The 9,209-nt window shown below is 44.5% G+C and overlaps 1 pseudogene; it reads right to left on the bottom strand.

Annotated features, from left to right (window-relative positions):
* Positions 1-2,354: 2,354 nt before the first annotated feature.
* LOC126487623 (60S ribosomal protein L36-like) lies at positions 2,355-2,757 on the bottom strand (annotated as a pseudogene).
* Between the last annotated feature and the right edge of the window lie 6,452 nt (positions 2,758-9,209).

Here is a 9,209-nt window from a genome sequence, read left to right as displayed (position 1 = left end):
GCAAATACAAAAGAGGAGGTTGGAGAGTGGATACTGATGCATAGAACCCACATTCTTTATGCTGAACCTCTAATCTGGCACCTACAATGCCTGTAACACCAGCTCCAAAGGACCCAGTGTACTGGGGCGTCTATGCAGTGCACTCACACACACACACTCATACACACACATATACGCAATAATTAAAAATAAACATTAAATTAAAAATAAAAGAGAACATCCTAGTGAAAAATACTACACCTTACTGAACATTTACAGCTATTTTTTTCCTTGACATTATTTCATAAGATATTTAACAACCAGTTAAATATCTTACATTGTATTAGGAATTAAAATCTATTAATTACAAAGTATATGGGAGGAAGGCATGATGGTGGCCCGGCCTGTATTCCCAGTGCTTGGAAGGCTGTAACATAAGGAGGCCTTATGGAAGGCCGGTTCCAGTTCAGACTGGACTATACAGCGAGACCCTAAATAATAATAAAAACAACAACAATAATAAAGTATATGGTAATAGCCGGGTACAGCGGAAGCCCCACTGACCTGACATTTGGCCATCCTCTTTAAATGTCAAGAACTTTCTCCCAGCGATAAATGAAATATTTGTAAAGATGCTGTGACTAGAAACATATTCCAAGGACAGACGAGTAATTTATTTTTCAGAGTTTTTGTTAGTTTTCTGAAGGAAAGAATGAAGTGTTTCCTCATTGGCCTAAAATACATTAAAGCTCTAGAAGGAAAACCTATTTGCCATTTCACCACCAGATGTGTTTTCTTTTGAATAAAATACCAAGTCATGTGTTGTCACATTTTGATGGACAGAAAACAGGACTGGGATTCCACTGAGCCAACCATCAATTCTGATAGGATAACTGAATAGCTATTACACTTACAATAAAATCAACACAAAAATCAACATATAACTTAAAAGTACATTGACTATCATTACCCTTTGCTTTTTTTTTTTTTTTTTTTTTTTTTTTTTTTTTTCTTTTTTTGGTGACTGGCCCAACTAGGCCAGCACCCTGTCACTGAGGTATAGTCCCAAACCCTATATTTTAAGAACTAGGTACTCCGTAATTTGTCACTGATTCTATTGGAGACACTTAACCCGGGGCCTCTATTCTTTTAATAGAGTCCAATCTTGCTCACCATTTTCTCCTCCCTTGGATCTGGAGGCTAATATCCATGAACATGGGAGGTTTTATGATTAAGGCACGAAAATCAAAATAATTCCAGACCTCTAAGGCATTCCTAGAGGTATTTATGGTCATGCCAACCTTTCACTTCCCTCCTGCTCTTTGCAGCGGCTGGCCGGTGCAGACTACTGATGAAAGACAAAACCAAGGGCCCCAGCATGAGTCGCTGAAACTCGGACTGAGCCAAAGCTGAGCGGCCCGGACCCCGTGGCATAGTTTCGGGGCAGGAAGAGCCTTGCAAAACAGGGTGAGCCTAGGCTAAGAGAGCGGGCGCGGGAGGGATTTGCACAAGCAACGCTTACCCGGTCTCACCGAGCCCCGCGGGCGGGTGCGGGACGAACACTCCACAATTGGACCGCGGAGACTGCTTCTTCTTGGAGCGCCAGATGTGGAAGGTGGGGTGCTTCTTGGGGGCCTTGGACGGGCTGGCCTCTCTGGATCCGCCCGGCGACGGTGGCGACAGCGGCATCTCCTCCTCGTGTGCCTCTTGAGCCGGCTGCTCCGACGCAGTCCTCGCTGGACCCCAGCCGCGCTGGAAGAACTCACCTGGGCGCCAGCTCGCCCGCCTTTCCCAGTGTGTTGCCCGACCCCGCCCACTTCTCGCCCTAGCGAGGGACGGAGGAGGGAGAAAGGACAAGGACCTGAGAAGGCTGGGCTGCCGGAGCTCCGCGGAGCAGGGCCGGGCCGCCCCATAGCGCCCCCGCGCGGCCAGGGCTGCAAGCCCAGGTGCGGCCACCTCGGGAGCATCAGGTACCTCCGGCCCGCCCCTCGGCTCCGGCTGCGGGGCAGCGACACCTATTGGACACTCCTGGAACAGCGTCCCCTGAGCCTGGAGTTGGTGGCCTCCCTTGGCCTGTGTCTGACTGGCAGCGTGAGTGGTGGCTTAGCCAGGAACTTCACCTGGGGAAGGATGGGAGAGGCACGTCCCCAGGCCGCGCCCCATGGCAATTCGGACTCCTTCACTCTGGGTGGCTGGGCAATCACGGGCTGGGTGGTTTCTGACGCTGTTTGTAAACACGAGAGCCAACTCCTCTGCTCCTCAAGAGTCTGAGCAGTTAATTTGGACGCACATCGCATAAAGTACTAAGGGATTAAAAAACACACAGAGGCGGACATTCCCAAGCTTTGCAGTTCTGAAAGGGCTCTACATATCCCTCACAGTGAATTAAATGTTAGTCCCATAAGGTACACGTCCTTTGTTTTACTGCTCATCACTTTCTTTACTGAAGCGGCACTGAGATGACTAGGTAGCGTGGCCTTCCTCATGGCGGCCAGCACGTTGCTCAGCTCCTCCTGCTTCCTCTTGGTGCGTACACGCGTGCCCACCCGCTTCTTGATGAACTTGAGCGCGCGCTTGTCCTTGGACACCTTGGGCAGCTCCACGGCGCACCGCTCGCTCGTAGGGCACGAAGCTGCACACCTCCCGGATCATGTCCCGCACGAGCTTGGTGTGTTTTGTGAGGCTCCTGTGCCGCTGGCTGTGCCTAGGCTGGCTTACGTTCTTCGTAATCTTGTGGCCCTTGTTGAGGCCCACGGCCATGGGGTAGCGCAGGGCCATGGCTTCTCCTCTCCGATGGCGGCCGCGACAGGAAGGACAGTGCCGCACGGAACCCTGGGATATCTCGCATGGCAGTGATTTTAAGCGACAGAGGTACATTGGGAATTCTCTGAAGAGCATTAAGACCACTGTTTAAAACGGAACCCCACCACACTGCAATGCCTTCTCTTTTTGGAAGATGCAGCTCAGGCCTTCATTCCTTCACTTATTATCCCAGAGCATGCACTGGTATTTCATTGTTTCCCTACAATTGTGTCAAGATATCAACTACAGATAGTTACAGCATACATGGTATGTTCCAGGCCTGTCTAGACTACTAAATGAGACACTGTCTGAAGGAAGCAAACGCTCCGAGGATAGTTGCATTCACCTTAATCCCAGCACTGGGGAGACAGAAGCAGTCACATCTCTGAGTTTGAGCATGGCATGGCTTACTTAGCAAGCTCCAGAACAGCCAGAGACACAGAGTGAGACCCTATCGATCTTCCTTCGAAAGAGAAAGAAAACAAAGATGGACAGAAAGAAGGGGAAAGAAACCAGGGTAAAATATAACATTTTGAGCCAGGTCCTGGCTTGAAGGCACATGTGGATAATGTACATCAAAAGGAAGAAATCATTAGCTACTTCAAGGGATAGGGAACTTGTGAAACCCAAGGTATTAAGGACAAAGAAAGGGAACCGTCAAAAAAGATTTGTAAAAAGCTGGCCCTTCAACTGCTAAAGGGCCGTGATAATAATAAGACAGAAGTAGGGGATGGGGAGAGAGAAATGGGAAAATAAAGGAAATGAGGGGCATGAAGAGAGAAAATCCTACTGTTACTCATACTTGAGGCAGACGTAAATCAGTTCTTTTGTTTCCTTATTTTTGCAATTCCGTTCTCCATTCTTGACCTTCCAGGTGAGCCCCTCCCCTTGTTTGTGTGACTTATGAATCCCAATCGCACTTTTTTTAATCACTCTTTTCCATTGCAGTGATGCAAGTACTTTACAGATCTCTGTCTCCTATTATCCTCAGAGAAACAAAGGGCATTTCTCATTTCTCTTTATATGTTCAAGGCACAGATGGCCATTAATTGAAAATTTCAATTAAACCAATTGATGCTACGGAGGAAGGTGGACATCTAAAATGTCCAAGCATAGATCTTTTAGACTGTACACATCACATAAACAAAAGTCACAAGGCTCTCTCCACTATCATGGTCTTAGACCGTAGTAGCACAGGGAATGACTCAGTGTAGGCATTTAACATATACTTATGATATAAATGTTCAAGAAATTCAATTAAACTGGGCATCATGATACAGGCCTATCACTCCAGCCCTTGGAGGGTTGAAATGGGAGACCAAAATTTTCAGGCTAGCCTGCACTACACAGGAAAACTCTGTCAAAAAACTAACTGAGCCAGGTATGATAGTGTACACTTTGTATTCCTAGCACTGGAGTGACTGGGGCAGGAAGTTTGCTACAAGACTGAGGCTAGCCGGCGCCATACTGAGGACCAGACCAGCTTAGATTATAAACATTACCGATTCTCACCTCTCTTTCCCTCCAAATGCCAAACAAAGTCGTCATGGGGGTAGATGTTTACATCCGAGCACTTGGGAAGCTGAAGCAAATGATTTACAATACATATTTGAGGTCAGTCTAGACTAAACTCTTTTTAAGAAGTTATAAAAAGCCAGACATAATAATACATGCTTATAACCTACACACTCAGGAAGCTGATGCAGGAAGATTCCCAGGAGGTAGACCCTGATGTGGTCCTGCCACAATCTGTGTTCACGTGCTGAGAGGGGGAAGTGGCTTCAAGGAGAAGATCTGAATTGTCTGATCATCACATCAGTTTCATAGAAGTGGCTAGCCCCAAATAACTTCAACCATCTTTATTTATACATCAAAACAAGCATGTTTTCCCAATGAAACCCCCCCCCCGCCAAACAAGTAAGTCAAATAAGTTTTTCCCAACTTTTACATTAAAATATCTTTAAATCAAAAACAACACGTATCATTTTGCCAGCTTGGCCAAATACTGACCCAGGTACATTCTATTTTTACAAAACTAAAGGCGATAAACATAGGCACACATTTTCAAGAACAATATCATTCAAAACATAATTACAGAGATTTTGATGATCGTCCTGTCAGTACTGAATTAGAGCTGCTCCTGGGGTCCAAAGTGACAGCTGGCATCCCTAAGTAGGAAACCTGAGAAGCATCAGCTCCTTAAGAATTTTAGGGGAAAATTTTAAGAAAAAAATGGGGTTTCCAAGAATGATCACATTTTCCCATACATATTAACAAAATGATAGTAAAACCATCAAGGTTTCTCTCTCTGTGTTACAAGAGAGAAAAGACAGTGTGCAGGCTGTGTAGTCCCAGCAGTATTCTGTGTTGTGCTGAAGTCTACTGGCCCTTGCCAAGTGAGTCTCTCCCCATGGGCTTTTGCCTCATCTGGAGACCCGTTGGACAAACACTCATTTACTTTCCCCAAAACTGGACCACTCAACTCCCAACAAGACCCTGTCTCAAAAGAAAAACAAAAATCAGACAAGACAAAGACATTGGAAGCACACTACATAGAACACATCAGAGCTGGGGTTAATGTAATGTAGCAAGACAGGCAAACAGATAACATGTAATAAAGTTGATGCACATTCTAACCAAGGTATTTCAGACATTACTTTTCAGTTGATGCAAACACAGATTCATTCATGTTTGGTTGAGTTCATTCATTCATCCAGGGATATTGGGTGGTTTGTAAAATGTCTGGGAGACCTGGTACTGAAACATTCCCAGTCACCCTGACAAGATACTCTAGCAAATGACCTCATTGTTTCTCAGCACCAGAGCCTACTTACCACACCTCCACCACTGACCTCCCCAAGAATCAAAGGCCTGTCTACATAGACCTTTCTAGATGATCAGTCTCCTGCCTCACTCCCCTGGAACACTCAGAACCCATTCCGTATGTAGGCTTGGGGAAGTTCTATGCAGGGTTTCCTCATTAAAAGAGTCTGGTCCTTTAGTTGCTTGCTAAATACCAGGACAATTTTGGCTGTCCGCCGAGACATGGAATTCCTGTGGTTTATAAAATTGGCTAACAAAGAAGGTATTCAAGGAGGCCATGTGGTTGGTGTGTGAACAATGGCCACTTCCAGAGCAGAGGGCAAAGAGGATTAAGGCTTCAGACGTGACTAAATGTATCTTGGTGGCTCAGGGAAGTTATCAACAGGGAGGTGACCAGTTTGTGAGTGTCCTGATGAATAATGAATAAGAATTCCCAGAGAGAAAAGAGAGGGTGTATAGTCTAGGAAGAATAAACAAGGTGGATCAATGGCAAGGATTGCAAAAGTGCACGTGTTGTTAGGGAAGCTGAAGAAAGGGCAAGAGGTGAAGAAATAGGAAGGAGATATGATGGTTAAAATCAGGCAGAGGTGGTGGGGAGTAAATGGTGAGTAAGGCTCCTTGAGTTTGGACTTGACTATATGGGCAACAGAACTAGAGGTTGGATCTTAAGTCCCCAAAGGTGCAATAGTGAAGGCTCAGACCATAGTATGGAGCGATTTGAAACTGGAGGGCCCCTCAAGGTGGTATTACAAACTCTCCAGATCATTGGCACTATGTCCTGGAAGGAGATAATTGAATCCTAGGCCCCTTTTTTCTTTTTGTGTTAAGACCGTGATGATGTGGTCTTCCTTGGCCATCACCTTTGCCATGATGGGCTGCCTCACTTCAGTTAAAAAGAACAGTTAGAAAAAAAAAGAACAGTTAACCAGACACAGAGCTAGAGGCAAGATTAGTACATTTAGTGACGTTCCCATAATAATTGACTTTATGAATTAGGCTTTTGTTTTATTTATTTTTTTTTTGCAAGTTGTGTTGTCTGTGTGATGGGTTTTATAGTCTGAATGGTACTTACATCATGGACTCAGTTGATCTAAGGTCTGGGGACCTGTTATATTCCCCACTGATTTTACTGAATGAGCCAAATCATGGACTCATCCTGTTTTAGTTTGACATGTAGGGTTCCATTGTTAATCCAAAGATATTAATGAGAATTAAAGGCCCAGCCAGTGCTGATAGCAATTAGTTAGCCAGGGGAACTAAGAAAACAGAGATTGGTACCCATTATTTCTTTAACAATGGCAACATTTTTTTTTCTAATTACTCCTGCTCCACTAACATAGAAATGGTGGGCTTTCCCCAAAGTTCCGTTCCCTTCCTTCCTTCCTTCCTTCCTTCCTTCCTTCCTTCCTTCCTTCCTTCCTTCCTTCCCCCTCTCTCCCTCTCTCCCTCTTTCTTTCTTTCTTTCTTTCTTTTTTCTTTCTTTCCTTCTGTCTGTCTTCTTTCCTTTCTTTTTGACTCTTTCTTTCTTTCTGCCTGTCTTTTCTCTTTCCTTCTCTGTCTGTCTGTCTGTCTGTCTGTCTTCCTTCCTTCCTTCCTTCCTTTCTTGACTCCTTGACTTCTGTCTGTCTTTCTTTCTTTCTTTCTTTCTTTCTTTCTTTCTTTCTATCTCACAAAAATCTCAGCCTCTCCAATTTTGAGGGATAAATTCTGCAATGGAATCTAACTTGTTTTAATTTAGAAATAGAAGCTTTTAATACCTCTAAGTTCTGATCAATATATCTGCTTAGTTTTGAAAGCATCAAAAGAGGTACATTTAGTCAAAACATTAGTGTAAGCCTATCAAGTAGCCTCAGACCCAGTAGTGCTGTTATCCAGATGAATTACCCAAGAAGATAGAATGGCAGGCATCAGAATAATGGCAAATGCCCAGATTAAAGGTTTTGAATATTAGACAAATTTTAGTCTCTATAAGTCCTCTAACATTAATTTGGGCTACATGCAGTCATAGTGAGTTTTGTCAGTCAATGGGCAGACAGTCTGGTTAGTTCTTATTCTGTGTAGTGCAGGGGTCAGGTGTCTAAGCATAACCAGCAATCCTGGCTGATTTTTGACTGGGAAGGATTAACTGTTTCCTATCTCCTAAGGTCCCTTTTTATGGCATAGATTCTGATTCCCCAGGTTTTTTTCTGTTTCCAAAAATCCAGACTCTTTTAAAAGCAGTTTTGTTGTTGTTGTTGCTGTGTGTGTGTGTGTTTTTCAGAACTCTCAGTTTTACAACTCTAAATTTTGCAATGTAAATTCCCTTGTTTCTGACAACTGGGAGTGAGGAGGTAGCTGCAGGATATACATAGATTTATAAACTCTGTATTCTTATTTCAAAAGATAAATTCCCATAGTTTTCTCTTTTCTCCATACAACCAAATGCTTAAAATGGGCATCAGCAAGAAAAGGTCAAGATGGAGTATGGAATATGGTCTATAGACATATAGCCATCCCTTCTCCTGTATCTATCCATCTTCCTCAGTTCCTGGGTCTAGGCCTGAGTACAATGGGGTGTGGACCATGATCCTGTATTCATACCAAACGTTATTTATGAAGATGCAGAGGGCCAAGGAGTATAAGGGCCTGGGGACCACTGAAACCCTAATTTTAATGTCCCCACAGTTCAGAGACAGACCATTGTGACTTCTGTTTTCTTGACCTGGGTGTGGTAGATCCACAGTGTAATGTGAGCTACCTTCTCAGCCAGAGGAGTGGAGAGAATCACTGCACAGTGGATTTCAGTACCCCTTTGGCTACTTGTTTGCCCCAGACAGTATCACTGGGCTCAAACAAGGGGTAACTGGTAGCAGTTTCACAGGTCAGCTGGGTCTCTCAATAGTCCAGTGAATAGCCTTTATGGAAGACTGGGGGGCCTGTAGTGACTTCACAAACTCTGGTATCCAGAAGCAGCAATATCCAGCTGCATCTAGGGATTCTTGGACCTGTCTCTTAGTCTTCAGAGTTGGGATCTGAAGGATGGCAGAAATCCTACTCTGAGATAGGCTTCCTTTGCCTCCTTTCAGCTGGTAGCAAAGATAGGTAGCCTTCTACAAAAGTTGGACTTTTTAGCTGACATTTTGTATCCTGATGTCTTTAACTCTTTCAGTAGCCCTTCAGTTGCCCTTTTATAATCTATTTTCATAGGAAACCTCTGTTGGAAGGGCAGGAAGTCTGTATTTAATGTTTGAAATCCGGGGAGAACCTGGTCCAGGTATATTGCCCACTGTACCCTCCCACTCTGCTTTGTTCCAGAAGTTTCTGAGACCCTTGGTATCTTCACATCTGGTCTCTGGGATTTGGCTGGGGCCTCCAGAAGTGTGTGACAGAGAAGAGTGCTTAGACATGGGTTTAAGCCAATAGAAAGTCTTTATTAACTTACCTGAGACTACACTGGGACATTGGGATCCCAATGTAAATGTAACCTAGAACCCTTCTTTTTTTTCTTTTTTTTTTTAAATTGAGAATAGGAAAAAAAAAGTTTCCGCCTCCTCCCAGCCTCCCATTTTCCTCCCCCTCCCCCCACTCTTCTCCCCTTCCCCCCACTCCTCTCCCCCTCCCTCTCC

Source organism: Alexandromys fortis, unplaced genomic scaffold (assembly GCF_014885135.2).
Source record: "Alexandromys fortis isolate MF-2015 unplaced genomic scaffold, M_Fortis_MF-2015_v1.1 scaffold_175, whole genome shotgun sequence".
In the NCBI taxonomy this organism is placed as follows: Eukaryota; Metazoa; Chordata; class Mammalia; order Rodentia; family Cricetidae; genus Alexandromys; species Alexandromys fortis.
This window is presented reverse-complemented; position numbering and strand designations above follow the sequence as displayed.